Consider the following 23,919-nt stretch of genomic DNA (forward strand, 5'->3'; position numbering starts at 1 on the left):
GAGATGCTTCCCATGTCAGGAAGAACTGATTTGTTTCCCAGGGCATGCTTTCCAGGCTGATGTTCCTAGGAGATTTGCCCAAGCAAAGATATTCAGGCTTTGACTCATGATGAATTCTGGTAACTGGTAATGCAGAGAGGATGCTAACAGCCACCCAAAAACTGGATTTTAAAAATTATGGAGAAAGAGAATGAATGTTTTGTTTTTTGCTTCTTCAGTTATTAAAGGGAAAGGTGGAGAGGGTACAATTACCATTTGCTGAACATTATTCCTGAAGCACTTCAGAGGGGGTGAGGCTTTCCTAAACATTCTGCATGGTGAATTTGTTTCTTCTGCCCCACAGAAATCAATGAAATGCTTTTCCTTGTTGCAGTGTGTGAGGCACCCTCGCGTCGTCCCCGCCTGGAACACAGCAGCGCTTTGCTGCCCGCATTCCCACGGCAGCAGCAAGCAATCTTGTCTGCAGTTAAGGTCTCTCCATCCCCATGGCTCTGTCCCTGGTGTCTCAGAGGCAGCACTCAGGGTCCCATGGGGGAGCTCACAGCTGGCTGCAGCTGCTCCCCTGCTTTCTTCATGGAGCGAGGAATGTACGTGAAAAAGGGGGAGAACTGTAATGAAATCCATTAACAACTGCTAGGAAGGAAGCAAGCTCGTGCAGATGAATTTTAGGAGAACAAAAGCTATTGATACAAAGCCACCTTATGTGTTGCAATAACTGATGGCTATGCCACGGGCTGACCCCTCTTCCCAGGGCCTTGCTGGATAGCAGGGTGGAGGTGGGGACCCCCAGACTCCTTCCAGCACCCCAGGTGCAGTTCCCAGCTGTGGCTGAGGTGCTGGCAGGACCACTGCCCTGGCTGCCAGGCCACTGCTTTCTCCATGGCCAAAGGAAAGGATCTCTGTGAAAAGAAGGTTCACAGTATGGAGGGGTGGGATGTATGCACTGGACTTGGGGAGAAGCATGTGGGGGCTTCTTTTCTTGTTCATCTCCCCTCAGGCTTAGCAGAAAATATTTTTCTCACATCCCTGGCTGTCCATCTGGCTGCTTTGGTGTGGGAGAAAACACATGCTGAAGCCCATACAATTTGCATGGATTTCATGCAAATATCAAAGCAGAATTTCAGGAGTTGGTTAAGTGTGGGTTTTTTTCTAAAAGGCTAATGTAATCTTCTGTGGTGTGTGATTACATCTTCTGGCAAAGCTCACTTGATTAAGCAAATCCCATTTCTGGGATCTAGAGTTTTATGCTAGCATCTCTCCCAGTTCAATGAGTTGGCAGAGGAAATTCTGTTTACTGTCTTCCCTGGTGCCTTTGGTCCAGTGTGGAGTCTGGAGGTGGTGAACATGCACGCTAACACTCTGGCTGTCTCAGCCACTCATGTAAATGAAAAAGTCACATTCAAAGAATTAAAAAAAAAAAAATCTTATCATCCATAAGTTACTGCAGGTTTCCTTTAAACATCATAGTCAGTTCTTGCTGGCAGAGTGATTTTAAAGATCATTTTCAAAAGAGAGAGAGACATACAAATGTTCAGGGGAGTTCTCCTTGTTGGGGCACTGGTCAGAGCAGCGATGCTCTGCACTCTCCAGCCACCAGTCCAGTGCACTTGTCACCTCCCAGGAGGTGCCCAGGAGGAGGATGGTGGATGGTGGCACCCAAAAGACAGCTACCTTCAAAAGTCCCTGCTGAAATGGAGGGGAATGCTGCCCAGTGCTGCTCTGCCTCTGCTCCCTCCTTGCGGCAGCTCCTGCTTTACTGAGCCATGCTCCTGTAGAGCCTGGATGTTCCGGGGTCAGGTCTCCTTTGCAGGTGGCTTTTGTGTGCCAAAGGCTGGTGGAGCAGGGATGTGCCAAAGGCTGGGCCTCTGCCTGCCAGCTGGAATGTATTCCCCATGCCCAAGATAGCTTTCATTGTGTTGATATTAGGTATTTAAAAAAACCAAAGCCAATCAGCTTCTGTCACAGCCTTGCTGTGTGACCAGGGCAAAGCCTTTATTAGCAGACACTTTGAGAGCTTTTATGGAACTCCCCTGGTGGACAGACACCTGTGACTTACTGGGCCGCTCCACTCCCAGCAGTGATTGTTTAAAGTAAACTTTAAAGTCAGGGCAGGGCCCAGTTTCCCAGTTTCTCAGCGCCCTTGCGTAAGACTCGCCAAATCAGACACTTGAAAGATTTGCTCTTTTGAATTCCTTTTTAATTAGTCTATAAATTCTTTCACTTCAATCCTGTGAACCAAGCTTGGGTGAGGCTTTCAGGTATGTGTCAACCCATCCATGACAGATATCTCCAAAGGAGAACAAAGTATTGAAGGACAATATGAGAGACAAAACCAGGTCTCATCTCTCACAGGTGGTGTGGAGGGCAGGCAAAACAACAATAGCAGAGTGTGGAAACACCAGCTCTTACTGATCTGTTGTTCAGCTTCAAAAGCTGTTTGAACCTGAGGGCTCAGCAGGTCCTTTAGGATATTATTTTTTCTTTTATGTCAGAGGCATAGGTCAGACTTTGGGCAGCATTGACAGATTTCAGTTGAGTGTCACATGAAGCAGGTGCAGGGGCAGCCAGCTCGCTGTTCTGCCCTGTGGGTACCTGGGAGGACAGCACAAAGAGCTTTAGCTGCCTTAAGAAAAGTTTGATGTAATTAACCAGCTTTTTGTTTGGATTGGGTCTAAGGTTGTACATCTTGTTTTTCCTGATTTTTAAACCAGTTTTCACTCTGAAAGATATAGTGATAATCAAAGAGAACAAGAATGGTTAGCTGACAGTCTACATCCCATCCTGCTTTTCCTGAAGTTAAACTTTGAATATTAACACTGTCTCAATTCACTGTCGTTAAACAAAGGTTTCTAAGAGAGGGGAGATTTGTTTGTTTGTTTGTTTTTGTGGTTTTGGGTTTCTTTTTTTTTGGTTTTTATGTTCCTTGTTTTATGAATAAATAATTGCTGTGGACACTTTTGTCACTGATGCAATACTTAAATGTGATTCCACAGTTTCTGTGTGGCAGTGGCTGTGGTAAGAAGACTTGTACAATTTGTGCAAATGCTTGCACAGAGAAAATCACATCTTAATACTTACTTTTAATATAATGCAATTTCCTGAGAACAAACAGTTTTATGTGATATGCTTTTGCTGAGTAAGATGCCAGCACTCATGACAGAAAAACAGGGATAATTCAAACAGGTCTGAAGGGATCAGGACTCAGGAATGCAAGGCAGCCATTGGAGGTGAGATGCAGAGCAGACATGGATGGTGATGAAGTACTGACAAAGCTTCTCTCTATCACAGCCTGTCAACAAATGACAGGAGGATGACATTTTTTCTCTCTTGCACTTATAATCTCAAAGTTAAGCCCTCGTAAATAGATAAATATCCTCTCGTGGCTGTTTTCCTGATTAGAGTGGTGTCACTTCCATTTCCAAAACCTCTGCCCACTAGGATCTTACAGTCTGATCAATTATTTTGAGGATACTCTAACCATATTTTACATTTTTAAAAATAATTATATTCCCTTGTGCATGTGAGTTAGCAATTTGATTTAGATAATCAGATCTTGTCCATATATTCAAATAATTCATGAGAGTTTCTCCTTGTTGGATATAATGATATAGGATAATGGATTTGCACAATTTTTTAGCCAAATCTGAAAACATTTGGATATCTTGAGTCAGAAAGATCTTTGACCTGAAATTTGATTAAGGAATGGAAAATAGGAAAAGTGAGTGGATGCAGGAGAGGATTAAACAAACAAAAAAAAAATCTCTGTTCCTTCAAGATTTTGGTTCTGTTAAATGGTATAAAAAAGTTTTTTCATAGAACAGTTGAGGCTTATAAATGGCATAAATTTGAAAATTAGGAAGAGTGGAAAATGGAAACTTAGTCATTTGATTCCTTTCTTCATTTTTAACAAAAATGAGCAAGCTGCAGGGGAGAATAAAAGGCAGCTGAAGTTGAAGGAAGCACATTTGTAGCCATCTATGTCCTAATGAGTAACATTAGGAAGCCATATGTGAGTATTTAGTCTTGACTGTAATGGATTGAATACATTTGGTCTTGTCTGAAGGAAAAAAGCCCAAATCACTCAAGTACATGGGTGGAAAAACAACTGGAAATTCTGGTTACTACAAATGGAAACCAAAGAGCCATGCTCAAATTCTTTCACCTCAGATGAGGTGAAAGTTTCACTTCCACTATCAGTCTTTATTAGACAGGTGAGAAATAAATTTTTAAATTACATCAATTATTCTTAAATACTTTACTGGATGTATAGTAGTTCATAAGTACTGTAATGTTGCAAACCAGCTTCCATAAGAAAAAATTATTTAAGAAAATTATTTGCATCCTTTTAGTACAGAAGATTAGACTTATATTGGTAGATGTCAGATCTTTGTAAGGCTTTGACGTGGCAGCTCTGAGAAGGGGCTTTGGCCACATGCAAGTTATGCCAAGCTGAAAATCCACATGACCTGAGTTAGTCAAGAGTTAAAGAGCTTTTAACAGAGAACAGTATAGACCCAAATGATCTGTGCCCAAGTGAAATACTTCAGGTTGATCAATAGCTCAAAACGAAGTACAGACCTTTCAGCAGTGGGGGCAGCCTGCTGTGTATTTGTCTTCCTTTGTGTAGGAGATTTGCACTTCCCAGCTCTGCCAAGCTCCCAGCCAGAGGCAGAGGTGATGCTTGAGTAAGTGTAATTTTGTGTTTGGTCTCCCATAGATGGAGAGGACCTGCTATGATCCAGCATTTGTCTCAGGCAAGTAGAAGGAGCTGATGAGGTGCAGGTACCAATGTCACGTAACACTGCAAATAAAACAGCCACAAAAATAATGCTCTTGGAAAGAAGGAATAGCAGTGACAAGTTTGACTGGAAAAACTGTAATTGAGGCAAGTCTAGAATAAGCAGTGTTATCAAGTTGGTTTTCATCAACAGCTAATCCAAATTTAACTAGGATCTCTCGGGTTCAGGCTTCATTATCACCTAATGCAGGCTGAACACGTCTATCTGGACCCATTGGAGATTTGATATAACACCTATTTAGAGAAGTAATTTACAAGTGTTAGTCTTATCTGTATGGCCAGAGATGTTCATAATTTGTTTAAAGATGTTTGCTTTGTATTTGTAAAGACTGAATTTGCTGTCAGGGAATTAGAGTGGCAGTGTCTAAGTCTTGGTGTACATCTTTGGAGAAAGAATCTCTTGGCCTTGTGTTTTCAGAAAACTGAATATTGAGTCCCTCTTTCTCTTAGTTGTAGATGGAAAGTGGCAGTCTGAACATGTGTGTGTTTTAAAATCCTGTAAGCAAACCAGAATTTTTAGAATAGCATCATACTAAGAAATCTCATAGTTTTTCTACATCTCCAAAGACACAGATGGCACCTTCCTGTCCCTGCCAGTGAATGTGTGTAGTGCTCCTTCCTCTTGCATGATTTTATGGAGAAGTTCTTCTCTGAAACTACTATTTTGTGGTTCCTTAATCCATGACAGAAGTCTTCTGCCACCTAGGCTGCCCTGGGTAATATCCTTGTGGTTTTATACACCTGGAGAGCTAAACAGGTGTGAGATAGAGGTGAGGATGTACATCTCAGATTGATGTACATCCAAGGATACTGCAAGTTAATGGAATTGCTGGGAAATTATACCAGTGAAACTCAGGTCTTCTTCTGTACTTCTGCAATAATTGTGAGAATAGTCTGAAAGTATTCATTTTTTTCATGGGGCCCTGACAAATAATATCTGCATCTTTACTTGCCATAGATGTGGGAAAAAAAGACAGTAAGGTCTTTTAAAAATGAAAATCAAGTAGGGTCACAAAGATTCAGAAGCAGAAGTATCTCCAAATAAAAATTCAATAAACTATGTCATATAAACAACTTACATGTAAGTGATAAATCTCTCTACATCTGTTGACCAGTGTAAAGATTGAGTTTTGGCTTTCACAGTGGAGTTTATGTTCACTGAGTACATGATCCCTTGAGTAAAATCTAAAGGTACAACCTGTTATAGATGAAGTGAGATGGCACAGGCAGGCTCCTCCACTCCAGACTCAAGATTTCCAAGAGAAATAACCATCTTCAGTGTTCTTCACTACCTCCAAGCCAAAATACACCATTTTTAGGCAGCTGTTTATGTTATGTTGTGGTTTCTAAGTGTTGTGCAGTAAAAGAAGAAAGTGATATGAGAAGAGTAACACTGAGGACCACTGATTTATGTGGACTGGAAACTTAGGAGAAGCAGAAAAAGGAGAAGCAGGAGAAGGAATAAAGCTGGCCTGGTGCTCTCGATTATACTTGACCTGTTTTAGTTGAAGCAGTTCTGCTTGCCTCTGGCCACAAGAATTTCCTAATGTATTTTACCATCAGATGTTGCATCCTTTACTAGGACTTGAGTGGTGTTTGTAGGCTGACCCCTGCACAGTTCTCCTTTCAGACATCCTTTTGACTCTGAATAACCACCTCAGCACGAGTTTTTAAAGTTTTGACATTACTTATGTCATTCTGCAAAAAGCGATTCGTACTGTGAAAATGCCCCTGGAAGCTACTCTGAAATGTGTTCTAGATGGTTACAGTGTTCAGTCAAAGAACATCTGATTTTGTTTATTGCCATGGAGTTGTGAGGCTCTGCTGAAATAAAGCACTCCTGAACCTGCTTAAGTCCATTTGACAAGATGCTTAAGACAAATTTTATCTTATTAATATATAAAAGGAAATCCTTAAGAATTGTTATTAAATAATAAAATTAGAAGAGATGATTGCTCATTCACAGCTGTCCTGTATCAGCTTAATTTTGAGTGCAAGATGCAGAGTTTTACAGGTCTGTTTCTATGCAGGCACTGAACTGAGCACTACTGCTCAGTTCTCCTGAAAATTATTTTGGAGTTTAGCTTCAGTGAAATGCTTTGAAAGAACATATTTTTTTAAAGTGCTTATAAATTCCCTCTAGAAGTCACCCTCTTACTTTGCTGTCTCATGTTACAAACTCGAATATTTTAATTTGGAAGAGGTGTGTCTTTGATTGTTCATTACTCAAGAGAACCCTTGCCAGAGTGCCCAGAAATACAAGAGCAAGAAAGAGCGCTGAGAGGTGGGGCAGCAGGGTGGCTGCCTAGCCCTGATCATCATCTCAAGGCTGATCTGGTAGGACTGGCTAAAAGGGTGACAGGCCCCTGGGAGATTGCCAGCAGGTCACCAATTAATACTAATTGCATGGGAAAATACCGTGAGGGTGGTTCATCAGGGACTGGAATGAGTTCATAGCTGTGCTGCACCCAAGGGCTGTGTGTCCCTTGGTGTTTACTTCAAGAAGAAAACACAATGTTGCTTGCTGCTCTATTCACTTGCAATGTTTCTAGATCTGGACTACAGTTCATGTGGAGGAGCGTGAAACATCTCACATCTATCACAGAGCTTGGCTTGTGAATATTTGAGTTAAAGTGCAATATTCTAATTGGTTTCAGCAGGAATCATCACTGTCATCTTGAGCCAGACATTGCTTCTCATTTTCTCATAGGAAGGAAAACAAAGCTGAAGTTGCATGAACTATATGCACATGATAGTCCTTTCAAAACAAGAAAACTATGGAAAACTATGATTTTGAAAGGGCTTTTGGCTTTGCCTCTCCGATTTCCAAGGAAAGCTTTGCAGAAAACTGGGATTTAAGCTGCTGCTGTCTCCTCCTCTGCCTGGTGACAGCTGTAAACATCTGCTGAGGATGTCATTTATTGTCTCATCCTCTCGTTGCTCATGAGGATCATGAAGCATCGTGCCTCCTTGAAAATGGAGCTGGATATGCTGTGGGGCAGGAGCGGACAGGCAGCGTGCTCAGGGGCTCTGGAGTGTGGCTAGCGGGGCCGAGAGCAGCTGCCGTGCCTGTGCTGTCCCGGGGATCAGGCACAGGGAGAGCCGCTTTATTTCCCGGCAGGTTTGGAGAGGCAGGTGGCAGCAGCCGGGCTGGGAAGGGCACGTTGCCCTGTCGAGGCACTGCGATTTCGCCTCTTCTTCCTCCTCTCAAAAAGGCAGACGAGGCGTCCAAGTCCTAAATCGCATTTTGTCTAACTCCTCCCCTATTCCGGCTGCTTGCTCATGCAACCACCCACGGATCCGAAACAAAAATGTGTGAAGCGAGGCAGGGAGGGCTCTTGCCAGCGCCGATCCCGGCTCCTCTCTGGGCCCCGTCGTGCGCTGCCACTGCCTCACTCCTGGGCACGGCGGAGCTGACCATAAACACATCGGCATTTCTCTCCCATCCCTCCTCATCACCCTGTGCTCCAAGAGGAAGAATAAGAAGCAAAAGAGGTGCGGGGCTGCGGATGAGCGTGTCTTTGTGGTGGGCTGACAGAGGCGGCATTGTTCGCGGGCTGTGCCCGCCTGGCAGCCGGGAAAGTGGGATCTGAGCCCTGCAGGCGGGATCGGTGAGGCTGTGCCCGAAGGCGGGATCTGTGCCCTGCATTCGGGATCGGTGAGGCTGTGCCCGAAGGCGGGATCTGTGCCCTGCATACGGGATCGGTGAGGCTGTGCCCGAAGGCGGGATCTGTGCCCTGCATTCGGGATCGGTGAGGCTGTGCCCGCCTGGCAGCCGGGAAAGTGGGATCCGTGCCCTGCATACGGGATCGGTGAGGCTGTGCCCGAAGGTGGGACCCGAGCCCTGCATACGGGATCGGTGAGCGGCCGGGACAGGGTGAGCAGCTCCGAGAGCTGCGTTAATGCCCGGAGGGAGTTTCAGAGCTCAAACAGCTTCTCTTGGTATCTTCTTCTGCACAATGCAAAGAGGGTCTAGGATGAGGAGTCCTTGTTAACCAAAGGTAATATTTTTGTCTGTAGAGTAGCATAAGTTAGTGGCCATTGCTGCTGTTTGGTTGTTTATTAAAATAAGAGTGATACAACAAGGAGGAAAGTTATGAAGTGCCCTGTGCTCTGCAGGAGAGTAAAGCTTCATTGTGCTGAGGGTTATTGAAGTTTGGCTGTTCCCCTTTATGTGGGCTTAGTTTGTGTTACCAGTAATAAGAAGATCTGTATGTGTTCCCATCAGAGGAAGAAAGGACTATTTAGTTTCCTTCTCTATCTTACTTTTTAAGCCAAAAGTTACTATTTCTATGCAATATTAAATTAATTATGCTAATAGAAATACATTGATATATAGGCAAGGTAAATACTTCTTATTACCAGAGACAGTTCCTCACCTCTCAAGGTACTCCCTGGAGTACCATGCATCCTGTACAGTCATAAAAACATTAACATTTGTTGCACATACCTCAGCAGAAAGAAAAATCATTGTTGCATTTATTTTTCCAGCCACCTTGCAATAACTATGATTACACACTGTGCCAAACAGATTTTTCATTGTTGTGCCAGTATTTCTCATGTGCTCTTAGTACATCAATCCTATTTTAGTGGGTTTTAAATGACTATTTTTTTAGTTTCTAAGATATATTTTGTCCAAGTGTCGGCTGTTCATATTGCTGTCTGTTCTTTGTGGTCGACAAGTCTGTTTTTGAGAGCGTGTACTGCTATTTGGGATGATAACAAGTATGGTCTTAAAAGCACAAACCTTGTGGCTGTTGCTCATCTTTTGTGTCCAGGCTGACATGCTTTTGGGGTGAACGGGCTCAGCTGCATTGAAGACTCCCCACACAACTTAAATCTGGAGCTCTTAACAACACAAGTGGTGTTTGGAAGGTCTTTTCCTAAGAAGGGGTTAAAATGAGGCGAGCGTGGTTTGTGCACTGAGGAACGTGACTGGGTTCTGCCAGTGCAGCGCCGTTTGTTCTGTGCAATTTGGGAGAACACAGCTTCTACCCCCTGTTTGCCTGATGGCACAGAGCAGCCCCAGAGGACACACGCTGCTTTTGTGCTTCTGCTCAGTTTTAATCTTTTGGGAGCAACTGTTTCAAAGAATAAACACATTGCCTTGTAGGAGAAACTCCAGAAAACATCCTGCTGGTGACAGCGGCAGCCGCTGCCCATCATCCCGACGCTGCTCTGCCAAAAGCGGCGGGGCTCTGTGAGCTGGCCTGCCAAAGGCTGGGAGCTGCAAACTCTGTGTTCCCGAGGATGGCCAAAGGAAAGCAGCTTTCAAAGAGCTGAATTAAGACTGTGAGGCTGCTAGCTGCTGGCTCAAAATGCAGAATCTGTGTTTATCCTGGCCCCCTCAGCCCAGGGATTTCTGGCATCCCCTTTCTGCAGCAGTGTCTTGCCCACTAATCCCTACACAAGCCTCAGGCTGCTTGGTGGTGGGGCTGGTTGGGCACCAGGCAGGCAGGTGATGAGCCTGCTCACTCCCTCCATGCAGGCTTTTAGGTTAAATCAAAATTAGTTGTTTATTATTTTGAATACACTTTGAATACACTGCCTCATACTGGTGTAGAGTCTCTTACTTTTTCTTCTACTTATTGGATTTAACGGGCAAACAAAGTTTCATTTGCTGTTAGTTTAAAAAAGTGGAGTAAATACATGTCCCACACAAAATAATCCCACAAAATAATATTTGTTTGGTGGATGTTGCATGCCTCACTTATACAGAGACTTTAATAACCCATTTCCTTCAGAGTATATGACACTAAGTGGGCAGGGTCAATTTAAAATAAATAGCTTTTGCTTACGAAGTTGACTTCAGTCTGTTGTATATGTTTCTGTAAACAAAAAGATGCAGCAGAGTTTGGGATGGACATAAGCACAGACAGGGGTTTTGAGATAATGTCTGATCAGTGTTTCATTGGTTTTTCAGCCCAGAAGCTTTTGCTTCCTCACTGGGAGAGCCTGTATGAAAACCTGTGTGGATGATGTTATAAGGTAAGGAATACAACTTAGGTGTGTTCTTTAACTTCTTAATTTTGCATTGTTACAGGGTTTCTGTGTGAGAAGTTGCTGCGCTCTATCTAATTTCTTCTCAGAGAGACTCTGTTGTTTGGTAGTAACAAATAAATGAGCAAGACTGTTTACGGTGTAGATGATGATATGTCTTAAATGCTGTTGAATTTCAGATTTTCTGCTACGAGCCTCAAACTGTCCCTGTGGGGGGAGGCTCTTGCTGTGTGTCTGGGGTCTTGTTGTCTTGCTGAGGTCTGGAGGACCTCCTGGTGCAGCATCACTCGCAGTGTTTTATCCAACTTGGTAATGTTGCATTAAAACAGGAGTGTGCAGTGTGTTTTCTGATGCCCAGAAGTATTGTCACCTCCTGGCATTCCCCTGCTAACGTTAGTGTCACCTTTCCTTCTACACTGGTCCCTGTCCCTGCAGACATGGTGCACTCCAGGCTTTTTTCCTCAGGCAGACTGATGATCAGTGAACAGCACCATTCTCACCTCCTCTCTCAGGGCCTCATGCACTGAGTCACCAAATCATTTGTCAATAAATGAAGAATCTGTTTGAAATAAATTGATGAGGAAATGTGGAACTCTTCTGTTCTGGGGTCCTAAAAGGCAGGCTTTCCTGCTAGGCAGTTCACAAGCCTGCATGCATATTGCAAAGTCTTAGCAGTGTTAGTATAGTACAGCTGTGCTGCATATTTCCTTCATCTGCTTGTTTAGAGACACCCAGAATATTCATCTTAATCATTTCCGCTGCATAGTAGGTACAGGAGGAAATACCAGGGAGAGCCCTGTCACTGGGAAAATGCATCATTTGAATGTGTAATGTAAATATTTTAGCTAAGCAAATGTAAACACTGTTTTGCCTTTAGGATGGGAAAAGACTGTCGCAGTCAGAAACGAGCTGACATAAGAGTGACCCTGTATAGACGAGATACAAAATTGTGTTCACACATTTTGGTAATCAAAACAGAGCCCTTAATGAATTGCCTAGTGTGAAAGGAATTACAAACACAAATGTGCCTGACACAAGGCATTAGGAAGTTGCTGCTGTATTAATGCTAGAATGAAGGACTTTTCAGGATTCATGGGGATCCAAGGTCTATGGGGAGGATGATGGGAGATAAGAGAGATAAGATGATGAGAGATGTGCTATGGTGAGGGCTAAACAAAGGCTGGAGACTCTCTGGAGAGAAAACTAAACTTCTGACTGTGCTCTGAATGTCCATGCTTCTCTATGTCACTGACTATGAGTTGTTGAGTGAGTTGTGTTCATCATGCCAGGACAGTAAATTCAGAAGTTTTCAAGGGTTAGAAGATGGTAGAAGCAATAAATATGCTAGATTCAGTAAGAAACCCCTTATTGCATTCACAGCCGTGCTGTGGTTTTTCAGCCAGTGGATTCAAAGGAAAGCAGAGTTCTTAGGGAGCTCAGAGTGGTTGCTCATCAGTTCTGCCTCAACTGGCTTCGTGTGTGAAGACTTATGTTCAAGTGGTGGTGCTTGATGGAAACCAAACATGTGGTTTAACTTTTGGTACTGAAATTGGTCCTGAAAAACAGCATGGGATCCAGAATCCTCCCAGATCCCCCTTGACTTCATTGTGCAGTAAATGGTCTTTGGGCATTCATCAGATTGCTAAGTCAAAGAAACATCTGGAGATGATTTTGTTGGCTGTATGTTCTAGCCCTTGAATTGTTGATGTCAGAGGAGGAAGAAACGACACAGAGGATTTGTCTAGACTCCATAGATTGCAAGAAACTAGTTAGATCTTATTTCTGAAGGCACAGGTTCATGTAAACACCCAAGTGAGTGAGCTTTCATTACTGGAATAGCTGGGGGATTTTTTAAGGTTGATTTTTGCTTGTATTACCAACAATGTATAATATATTAACGTCTGCCTCACATTTGCTATTCTTTTGTTGTAACAGCTGGAAATTTACATTTACACATAGGCCTCAGAGCTAAAAAATGTCATTCCCTAGGTTAAAAACCCGTAATGATTTTTGTTGTTCTCCTTGATAGGGAGAACTGAAAACAAGGAAAAGACAAACAGGAAGGGTAGCCCCAGATGATAAAGGCTCTCAGATGGAGTAAAGATTAATCATGTGGAGTGTGGCCTTGAAAGTGTCACTGTCTGCCACTACTACAGCAATTTAGCTATAGCCAAATGAGCAAATCTACCTATTTAATTATCTAAAGAAAGTAGAAGAAATCAAATAATAAACGTCATCAGTGAAAATACAATGGCTTTTTTTTCAGTACAGAGAAAATTAAAAGCTCCTCTTGTGTGGATGAAAAGTGTTCTGCATCGATGAGAGTAACTTCAACATTATCACAGAGTCAAACTTGTGTTGCTAGAAAATCTAATCATTTTGTGCAATAACTTCTTTTAATTATTCTCTTGAATACAGGTAATCCAAATCTCCTTTTTCTCCCATACAGATGTATCAATTTGCATGGGAAAGCATCAATACAGTCAAGAGTAAGAACTTCATTTTTTTCTTTTATGGGCAGGAAGTTCATATACGTTTGCTAAAGGGCTGTATTGTGCCTTTTTAAAAAATAATTTTTAAAAAGGATTTAAAATTAGATGCTGTGTTTTAGCACAGGGAAAAAGGTAGAAACAGATTGGTCTGTAGCGCTAAATTCACAGCATCATTTTTCTAAAATAAAGTTATATTATTTGAAAGCTGATGAGAGAGAGGGAATTTAAGAGATGGGAACTGCAATTGAAAAATTTTTGGAAGGAGATTGTAAACTTCAGGGCGGAAGGGAGTTAGATAAAAGAATCTGTGAGAGTGGGAATAATAATGTGAAGAGGAACAGACTGTGCCGGTGATATCTTTTGGCCAAGGTTTTGAAAAGAATTCAGAATATGATCTGCAATCCCTGTCTTTGAGGGGGGGAATGGGAATTTTTCCATTTACAGTAAAGTTGAGTGAGAATGTCATTGCTCCAGCTGTTAAAATATTTTGAATTCTACTTCAAACTGATTATTTATTGCAGTGTTGAAGTATAGACTATTGTGGACAAAAGAAAAAGAGAAATTGGAATCAATCCCAAAAAGTGGGTTGAAAGTATAATTTATGCTTCCCTGAGAGGGAATGGGACTGCTTGTCCAGTTCAGCTCATTCCAACCTAGTTCTCTGAGATACTGCTTTTTAGGAAGCCTCTTTGGATAGATACAGCTGGAGGTGAAGAAATCTCAAGGTTCAAATTTGCAAGGGAAACTTGGAAGCCTCTGTGAAAGCCAGGAGTAAATAGGATGCATATTTTGAGGCTGGAAGTGCCATCTGAGTGTGACTTTACAAAGCACATGAGGACCACGGCATCCCAGGCATCTCTGGCACACGCTTGAGAACAGAGTTGTGCAAGGCAGAGTTCCTGCAGAAGGTGGATGGGCTACTTGGGCTGCTCCTGTGCCTGCAGCCTTTTCAGCAGCCTCTCTTTCCTCATGGTACTGAGCAGTACACCATCTTTGCCTGCACAGTCATTTCTATGTAACACAGTCTTCACATTCATATCTACATAGAACCAGCTCTAGATGAATAGCAGTAACTTCCAGCATTAGGTAAATATGTCTGTGAAATGAATTTATCCTTCTGCTGTTTGGACTGTCAATGGCCTTGGACAATCTGCTGTCATCAGACTGACTTGGGTTCTTAGTTTTGCTTCTGTGGCACAGCCAATTCCATTTCAGTATATGTGAATTAGAGAGAGTGTGCTCTAATAATATTTTATATTTACATGGCACATCTCATCCCAGAGGACTTTATAAATCATGTATATTCAACACCTCTGACCTTTCACAGTCCCTTCAGAGCTGGAGAACAAGCATTTTACAAAAGCAATAAAACCATAGGAATTTTTTCTCTGTAATACTGGGGGGAACTCATTAATTACAGAATGAATTTTATGTTCCCTAAGCTACAGCTCCAGTTTGTAAAGACCTTTATTGAAAATTTCTTCAAGATAAGATGCATGATCCTGCATTTTGTGTACACCACGAACAAAGGGCTAATCCATCCTTTTAAATAGAAATGGAAATATTTCACTCTTGCATCTAAATGAACATAAAAGTGTCACTACCTCTATACCTTGGCTGTCATTTTACCAGTAAATTGTCATCTCTTCCTGAAGGATCTGCCCAAAATGCCATAGTCTGCCTTCCCCCTCAGCTGCTACACATCCTCCCATCTCAGTGTGAGAAATACAGCAAAATAGATGCATCAGAAAAACTATTTACTTGCTTTTGAGGGAGTCAAATGTGACTGATCCTCTGAGGTGTCAAGCTGAAGAAATTGAGCATGTCTGTGCATTTGGTCAGCATATGCAGAGGAGGGATGAGCAGGGCCAAAGATACAAGGCAGATGAGGAGGAGGATGGTGATGAATTCATTGTCCTGGCACTTGGTGCCTCTTCCTGCAACATTAGGAGGATGACCCAAAGCCTGTGGCTATCAGTGTCTGTCCCTGCAGCACTGGATCAGTGAGGGACAGTGTGGGGCCCTTTGTCTTCCCAGAGCATCCTCCTTGTGGTGCACGGGGCTCAGTTATGTGCAGGACTACCTCAGTGGGATCAGATTCCCTCTACTTGGAGAAAAAACTCCAGAGGAGCTGCTTTCCTGAATTTGAAAGAAGAAAATGGACATGCAGCCTGTCTACATAGTCTTTGCTTGGCTAATTTTGTGGGTTGATTTGGGCCTTATTTAGTCTGTTGTTTTAAACAGAAGGACAACAACATTTCTATTCTAGGTGTACAATTCAGCAAATGGATTACAAAACCACAGTTAAGTGTGACTGTCATGGATAGTAACTCAGTTAATAATAGATTAAAGAATCTTTAAGTTTTCTGTGTATTGTTTTGCCATTTGTCTCTCTTTGTAGCTTGTCTGGATTTAATATAGTTTATTCCATTTAGGAGCATTACTGAGACAAACCCCATTAAAGCAGGCATTATAGTCCTTGTTTTGATTAGCACTCAAGGCCACTAGATAATGATGCTTTAAAAAAAATCTTGTCTTTCTCCCATGGTCATTAGCACTGTGATCATTGCCAACCTTCATACAACAGTGTAAGTTGTTTTATTTCCTAAATCTCAGAGCCTATTGTGAATGTCTGTAATATAGTCTGTGACATTTGAACTGTAACATTTATCTCAAAAATAGCAGTTCTTGCTCTTTCAGTGCTCATACTTGCAAGAAATTGGATCTTTATATGTAAGACAGTCAAAAAATATCATTTAACTAGCCAATATTTTTCAAAGCTATTTTATTGGGGTGATTTTTGGTTTTTTAGTTTCATGTTATAGTGAGGCTTTCTAGACATTCAGGTATGCACATGTTCTTCTCAAACAACACCCTGACCAGGGAAAGACATTTGCACCATTCCTAACAATACCAGACCATTTCAGCCCAGGACTAATATGGGCAATTAAAATAATTTCCACACATCATGTTTAAACCAGTGACATGTAATTCTAGGACAAAGCTTCTCAGCACCTCTTTCCAATATTCGTCTGCACTCAGAGGATAAGCAGCTGCTATTACATGCTAATGTCTTTTGAGGGTGAATGGCCATTTCAGGGCATGTTATTAACTCTGTGCAAATCAGTGCATTTTCCATCTTAGTGTACAGAGCTGACTTCACATACTGTTCCCTTTGCAGGCTTTAGTTCTGTTAGCCAAAAAGAAAAATGAGAAAAATTAGGCATTTGATGAGTTTGGGTTGGTATCTTGGAGGATGGGGCAGGTCCTTCTGCAATTACATGTTCAGGATGTGGGGACCAGACCTCTCACCTCACAGGCTTGTCAAGTTGCAGGTCTTAGGGCAAAAGGCCAGCCAGAACAACTATAATTTTTTATAACGCAGCTGACTTATTTTACTTTATTGCTGTGTTTTACCTTATGTAGATGTACACTGGGTACCTGGAAAGAGGCACTCACTCTAGTGTTTGTTTTTTATCTTTTCAGACCCAAGTCACCCTGTGTTCCCACTAACTTGCCAGATCCAGGTGTGGGAGCCCAGCAGACTCCTGAGATCCTTTGAGCTGCTCATTAAATCCTCAGAGCAAGCTGGATGCTTCTTTGCATGAGCAAACTTCTTTATTGAGATAAAAATTCTTGCTTTTCTCCCCCTTCTCTTCCTCCTGAAGAGGAAAAAAATGAGTGCCCACACACGCATACATACAGACACACACACAAAAAAGTGATATAGCATACAAAGCTTTAGCATAGACTTGCTTTGGCTTAAGACTGGCTTGTAACTACCAAGAGTTTCTTTCTTGCTGTGGCCATGATCCCCTAGCCTCTGCTCCAGCATTTCGGGGATTCATGTGGGATGAGTGGCAAGGAGTGCCAAATATTAATTTTGTTGAACTGTTCCAGGATTCTCCAAACCTTCTCAGCACAGAAACCTTTTTTATCATATTGCAGCCCAAGCCACCTAATCTGTATTCTTCTGGTTTGGGCATTTAAATGAATTTTGCTCACTAAGGCATCCAGTTCTGTTCTATTCCTACTATTTGTTTTGTGTAGCCTTGCTCAGAGTAGATAATTAATGCAGTAGTTAAAATACCATCATCTTAATGCTCTTTCCCATGGATGAAAACCTGCTTGTCTCAGAAGCTGTTATGCATGAACCATGTAGAAGAATTAGCTTCAGAGTGGAATAACCCTGGATTTATTATTCAACCAGTCACCACACTAACCTGGTTTTTTTTTCCTGTTGTTATTCTTACCTAAGTAGTTGCTACAGTTGAAAGGCATCTTCCAAAACAGAGGACAGAAGCAGATCACTGGAAGATCTTTTAAAAAATCCATTTTAAAAAAATGTAAATCCTCACTTGTGAATTCCTGATAAATGCTGAATAAATTCCCACAGTTCATAATTTCTCATTATTTATTTAATTTATACACCATTATAACTGTGAATGAGGCTTTACAAAACCACAGGGACACAATCTTTGCCCTAAAGAGATTGTAGCTGAAATTAGACACAACATATGACCAATTATTTCAATAGACAAAGCAGGATTACACCAAATAAAAATTGTTCTTGTTGCATATGTTGTGTACATTGTAAGCTTGTAATAATACAGTTGTTTGGAAAAGACCTGTTTGTGCCCCTGAATGTGGTGATTTGTAACAGAGCTCTAGAATAAAACCATCATTAGTGTTTGCTGGTCTAAACCAGAAAACCTGAGACACTAATGACTAATGGTTGCTTTCCTACAGGCAATTTAATTAAAAGAGCTGGATTTAATAGAGGATGTATTCAGTATTCATTTCTAGCTGCTGTGGCCTCCAAGGATCTTCAATTTTAGGCCCATCTTGAAGATATTGTTTGCCTGGTGCATTTTATTGCATGGTGAAGGCAGAGCCTCTTGGAGGCTCTAACAGGACTCCACACTTTCTTCAGCCTAATCTTGGGCACACAGTGAATAATAAGATTTTTCTGAATTTTAAGTTAAGTGTCTTATTCCATACATATAGAGCTCTTTTCCTACTATTTAGTTACAAATACCAGAGTAATATTTTATATCCAGGAAAAAGCCATAATTGTGCAGTACATGGTTGTTTAAGTGTTCCTCAGCAGAAGAGGCAACCATCCTCATATAAATACTGCATGTACTTGTATCAAATCCTCAGGCTTTATTTTGACTTTGAATATTCAGACCTTTTTCTTGACAGGACTTTAGCTAATGAACTGAGGTTTAACCACTATTTCCAGAGCTCTGCCAATATAGAGCTCATCTGATCCCCTCTCTAGATGAGGACAAGTGTCCATGGTGGGAGCAGGGTGGGCTGGGTGAAGGGAATGGGGCTGGAAACCTCCCCACCTTCTCCTCCCCTGCAGCAGGTCAGGGCTGGGGTTTTATTCCCCAGCAATTCACTCAGATAAAAAGAGGATTAGGGTACCTGTTTGCCTACCCCACAGGATTCTGGTGTGGCTAATTAGTCAATATTTGCACAGCTCTGAGAAAATGCTTTAAAGTGCCAATTATGAATAATAATTATCTTCTGAAGATGATTGGGAGTCCACGTTTGCATGTTGATTCAGGCCACAGGAGTCAGTCTTTCAAATAACAGCTCTTATTTAAATGCCTTGCTGCTTCCTTATCTCATGTTGTGTGTTGTTTTTTTAAGGATGATGAGAAACATTAGTTTACCCTCAGGAAAGGCCAGGTCTGACTGTTTTTAATAATGAGTTATGTACTTAGTCACAGTAGGTAAATTTACAAACCAAGCAGGACACACTCGGAGATCGATTCTGTGTGTTGGGCAGATGGTTTTACACAAAATGTTCATCAGGACAAGCCTGCTGAGACTTTAAAACAAATACTGCTAAGTAACATTGCCATAAGCCTCTTAATATGGTGGCAATGCCTGATTTACACTCTGCAGAGCTCCTACTTTATTTATATCTCATCTATTTACTGGCATGTAATAGATTTACTCTGGGAAGAGCTCGATCTGGGCAGGTTTGCTTTGAAGGCTGACATTTCCAGTTGGAACTTATTCCAGAAAACAGTAACTAGTCCTCAGCACCAACTGCAGGGCGCTGAGCTATTTTATTAGTAACAGCACACCAGTATTAAAGACAAAGCAAGAACAGCCTGCAAAAGAAGTCCGTGACTGGACTTCAAACTTTTGAGATTCCTGGAAACTTTCTGTTGCAGCAGAAATATTTTTTTATTTTTCTTAACATCTCTGCATTTTCTTGTAGTTTTAGAAATGTTGCTGGTCTCTTTAACTGGATAGTAAGAGGCTTAATTATTTATTCTACTTTTATATGAGCTAATTGGAGAAGTGTTGCCTGTAATTTAGTTTTAATGTTTGAGTCTGTATGTCTGTATGTTAATGTTGCATTAAATAATAGGAAATCGACAGTTGTACGTAATTCTACAGAGAGAACAAAATTTTGCCTCCAGTTACTATACAAGAGCAATTGGGAACAAAATTGGGCCAGAAGTTCCTTGCCTTCTATCTCTTTGCAGTAACATAAAATTTTAATGGAGAAAAATTACACAAAAAAGAACACTTTGTTTAAAAATGTTCATAAAGGGAAAAGAACTTTTTTTTTTTTTTTTGCCTGAATAGAGGTCTTTTGATAGTTGTTTGCTAATTTTATGCTTATACATGTGTTCAGTAGCTGCATAGGGACATTAAACACAATGTTGATATGAGCCCACACATTGATGCTCCAGCAGAGGGGTCTTAAATATTCATATGACTGGATTTGTGTTGCTTTATTTGCTTCTTTTCTTTTCTACCCAAAGTCCTAAGCACCATCAGATAATTAAACATTACAGAGTCTGTGATAGTGAACATTTCTGAAAGTCTGGACATTAATTTTGTGTCCTGCCCGCTGGAAGGAATGTGATGCTCTGGCATTGTTTCACTTGGAGAAAAGTGTTTTTCTGATATTAGACTAAAATGTTTCATCCCTGAATAAATCTTTATGGCTTTTGGAGAAGGATTTAAGTGCTAAGAGCATTCAGCTTTGTATAGGAAAGTACTTTAGAGGAAGATGTTTGTGCCTGTGCAGTAGTAAAGCATACTACTGTGAGATTCAAGTGCAACTGAAAATTCCTAAATTTAGGCAAGTATCTGCAGGGCACCTTCAGGCCCCTTCAGCTGCTCATGAAGAAGCAGCTGGTGCCATTTGAGGTGCCCTGGTACATTTTTCATTGTTTCTTAATAGCTGTTTGAGAAGTGTGAGAATTGGCCCTGTGCCATGTCTGCTGACCTCATCCAGGTGCAGATTTCATCTACCTAAAGAGAGGGCAGTGAATGGTGTTTGAAATGCCATAAACTGTGCCCTTTGGCCTCCATCTGCTGCTCCAGAAGGACACACATCTCCTGCAGTTCATGCATCAAGTTGTTCTGATGCCTTGTGGAGGCTGACCTAGAACAGAGACTTTAACTAGACAGAGTTAAAGTAGGTATTTACTAAAAGACTTCAATGGACATGCTTTGGGCAGTACAAGAACCCAGCCAGGGCTACACCCAAGATGAACCCAAAATGGTTACAAAATGGACAACTGGTCACAGGGTCTCATAAGTTGTCCATTTGCATATTGGAGTTAATTGTCCAGTTACAGCTTTAGCTTATGAAGTCCCATCTTTCTTGTTTTTCTGTCTTCAGAAAAAGAAATTGTTTATGCTCCTGGGCCTGAAACTTGGATCATTTGTCCTTGGTCCCCTGCTAGAGAAAGAATTGTTTTGTCTACCTACTCTGTGAAGAGAGCTTACTATCCCTAATATGAAGCTCAGAACTACACACTGAAGCAGTGCAGAATCTGAAAAACATAAAAGCTAAAACCTGAGGCATCAGTTCATCTCTGTGGACACATCTGCATGAACATCCAGACATCCTGGATGCCTTTAGGCAGCTCAGGCAGTTCTAGCTGCCAGTGTTTAGGCAACTAAATGGCCCCCTGGGCTGCATCCTGCATCTTTTGTGAGGCTCCATTGCCTGGTACCCCTGGAAGCCCAGGAGGCTCAGACACGTCACTCACACATAGACACACTTGGGCGCCTCACACACCGCACGATGCCGGCTGACTGCCACACATCCTGTCACAAGTGTGACACCTCCCTGAGCCTGCAGAGCTGCCTGGGACTTGGCTGGGAGAAAACAAAAAATCTGTGGAAGGGCTGAGGAAGGAAGGAAGGAGAGAAAACTGTAGTTCCGCATGTGTGACTGCTGTGCTGCGCTCTGTAACTCAGCACTGTGGGTTTGATCTGTGGTCTCCCAGTTGTCCTGCCTTATCAGCATAGCCACAAAACAGCCACTGGGCAACTCAGCCAAGTCAGAAAGCTGCACCAGAGGGATGTCAGTGGCCCTGAGTCTTGATCACTGGGCAGCCCCAGCCCAGTGGAATAAATTGTGCATCCTGAAATGGCTGAAATGCCTGTCCTTCTGAGACAGCAGTGGGTACCCTATGGTGACTGGCTTGTTTTCTCCATCTCTTTGGGCTGCCATCATTTCCCAACATCATTTTGCCTTTTCCTTTCCTTCGCTTCACCTGCGTTTGCCAGCAGTGCTGTCTTTGCCTATTAGCAGTTGTGTACCAGCTGCTATACTTTTCCTTTTTTTGGCAGTTTCCGTGCAGATTGTGCTTGCTTTTTTTTGCCCCAAACCTTTTTGGTGCATGTCAGCATTTTATTTGTTCACATGCACTAGGGAATGATAGGAGGCATGATCTATTTGGGTCAGTGCATGCCTGTAACAATTCCAAAAGGAGGGATTTTCTAAGAATAAATTCTCCAACGCCAATCTAGTTCTCATTCTTACCCACATAATATCTGTTAGCACCTTCTGCTATTTTTATACTTGTGAAACTGGGGTAGCGTGATGAGTCTGTTGTTTTTGCTTTCTTCCAGATGAACTAAGTCTTGCAATTCTTCTGTTGGTTGAATAACTCATGGAAATACATAGCAAAGCATGTAGTTTAGCAGCTGCCCCAAACTAATGTCTGCAATCATACATTTCAAGTCAGTTGAAAACTCAAAAAGGACTCTCTAAAAGGATGGCATGGTTGTTTTTTCTGAAAGTAGCACATAAATTTGGTATTGGATCAAAGTAAATGCAGAGCTAGATGACCTTTGTTCATCAGGCAGTTTGCCAGGTGTTCATTGCAGTCAAGAAAAATTTTCAACAAAAGGAAAAATTAATTTACTGTCACGGCCATCAAATCAAACTGTAAGTGTTTCAGCTTTCAATAACTAATGGTCACTCTCTTGACTTAGAAGTGGTTTCTTTGAAAACTGTTTCCTTCTGCAGAATTGGATTGCTTTGCAATAAAACTATGTCCCAAAGTGATGAAAAGGGATGGAAAAGCTTTTTTCACCATATAGCATTAGGTTATCCTTTAAAATGAACCATGTTCAGGATGTATTACAAGAGGCCTGAGCATGGCACATTTCTCAAAGAATAAAGCAGATGAAATCCAGATTCCTTGGTTCAGGAAAATGGAACCTGAACAGGGTGTTATAACAGTGGTGTAATGATAAATTGTAAAAAATAAGTAATTGTTGAAATTCTTGGGTGGGATGTGGTATATTGTAGCTGTATATGTTCTTCAGCTGACTACTCATTATTGTGTATGTTTGTGTCTGGTATAGTGCTTAAGGCTATTTAACACATTTTAGGTGAGCTCTTCTACTGCCTAACTTTTATCATTCCATTCTCTCTCTCAGAGAATGCTTTCTCAGCATCTGCTCTTTGTGTTTCTGACATGCGCTTTCTTCACCACTTGGGCATTCTGATACCAATAGGCCATAACCAAAGTAATAAATACATGTTGTTATCAGTGTTGGTAGTTTTTTTAAGTCTTTTTAAAAGCGTTTGTGTGGGTGTTTGATGGGCACATTATTACAGAAAAGTAATCCAAAGGAGGAGTGATAAACCAAAAAGGCTGCCCAGGGTGGGAAACAGTGAATAGTCAGGGTGGCCGTGCTCTCTGCTAGAAGCACCGAGCTCATGGAGCTGTGGCACTGTGGCAGCACTGGTGTGGCCTTTGGAAAGGAGGAGGGGGCAGCTGTGGAAGGAGGAACAAGGTTGGGTGGGCTGCAGAGGGTGGGTGAAGGTGCCAAGAGGAGGCAGGATAACAGAGGTGGAGGCTTCCTGGCCATGCAGGAGCAGAGGCAGGACCTGCTTTTGTGGGCCCAGGCCTGCTGTGCCTGCTGTGGTCACACCCACACAGCTGGAGACTCCTCAGCTGCTGGGGGAATGACACCTGCTTATGTGATCAGTCCTACAAAGGTTTTGAGCTTGTTATCTGGTGAAAGATAACATACATCACTGGTGAAAGACTGTTCTTACCTGGTCTGTCTTGACTGTCTCTCCTGTCTCTGGAGAGCAGTTATCCTGTATCCTGACAGGCTTTCATCAAATCTCAGTCTTCTCTTTCAAAACCTTAACAGGACTACATTCTGTGGGGGAAAAGTCATGATTTGGGTCAGCACAGCAGAGAAACCTGGGAGAAGCAAAGCCCAGCTGGTTGTTGATTGCATGAAGTGATGCAACTCTGCTTATCCTGCCTACCTGCCACTGCTTCTCTGTCATCGTGCTTTGGCAACTTGTAACTCAAGGTAGCAGCAAAACTT

General features: G+C 42.0%; 1 protein-coding gene across 2 annotated transcripts in view; it reads left to right on the plus strand.

The window, feature by feature from the left end:
- PAG1 (phosphoprotein membrane anchor with glycosphingolipid microdomains 1) overlaps positions 1–23,919 on the plus strand; it is a 105,090-nt gene that overhangs the window by 52,063 nt on the left and 29,108 nt on the right. The window contains exons 1-2 of one of the 2 annotated variants that reach the window (XM_054283986.1): positions 8,249–8,293; positions 10,722–10,786. The gene's annotated coding sequence lies outside the window, so the exon portion shown is untranslated. Of the gene's footprint in view, positions 1–8,248; positions 8,294–10,721; positions 10,787–23,919 lie in introns of those variants that run through there. The other variant, XM_054283896.1, reaches the window with a different exon arrangement.

The sequence above is a fragment of the Melozone crissalis genome, unplaced genomic scaffold (assembly GCF_028551555.1).
Source record: "Melozone crissalis strain CALT ecotype California unplaced genomic scaffold, PUWL_Pcris_2 ptg000002l_1, whole genome shotgun sequence".
In the NCBI taxonomy this organism is placed as follows: domain Eukaryota; kingdom Metazoa; phylum Chordata; class Aves; order Passeriformes; family Passerellidae; genus Melozone; species Melozone crissalis.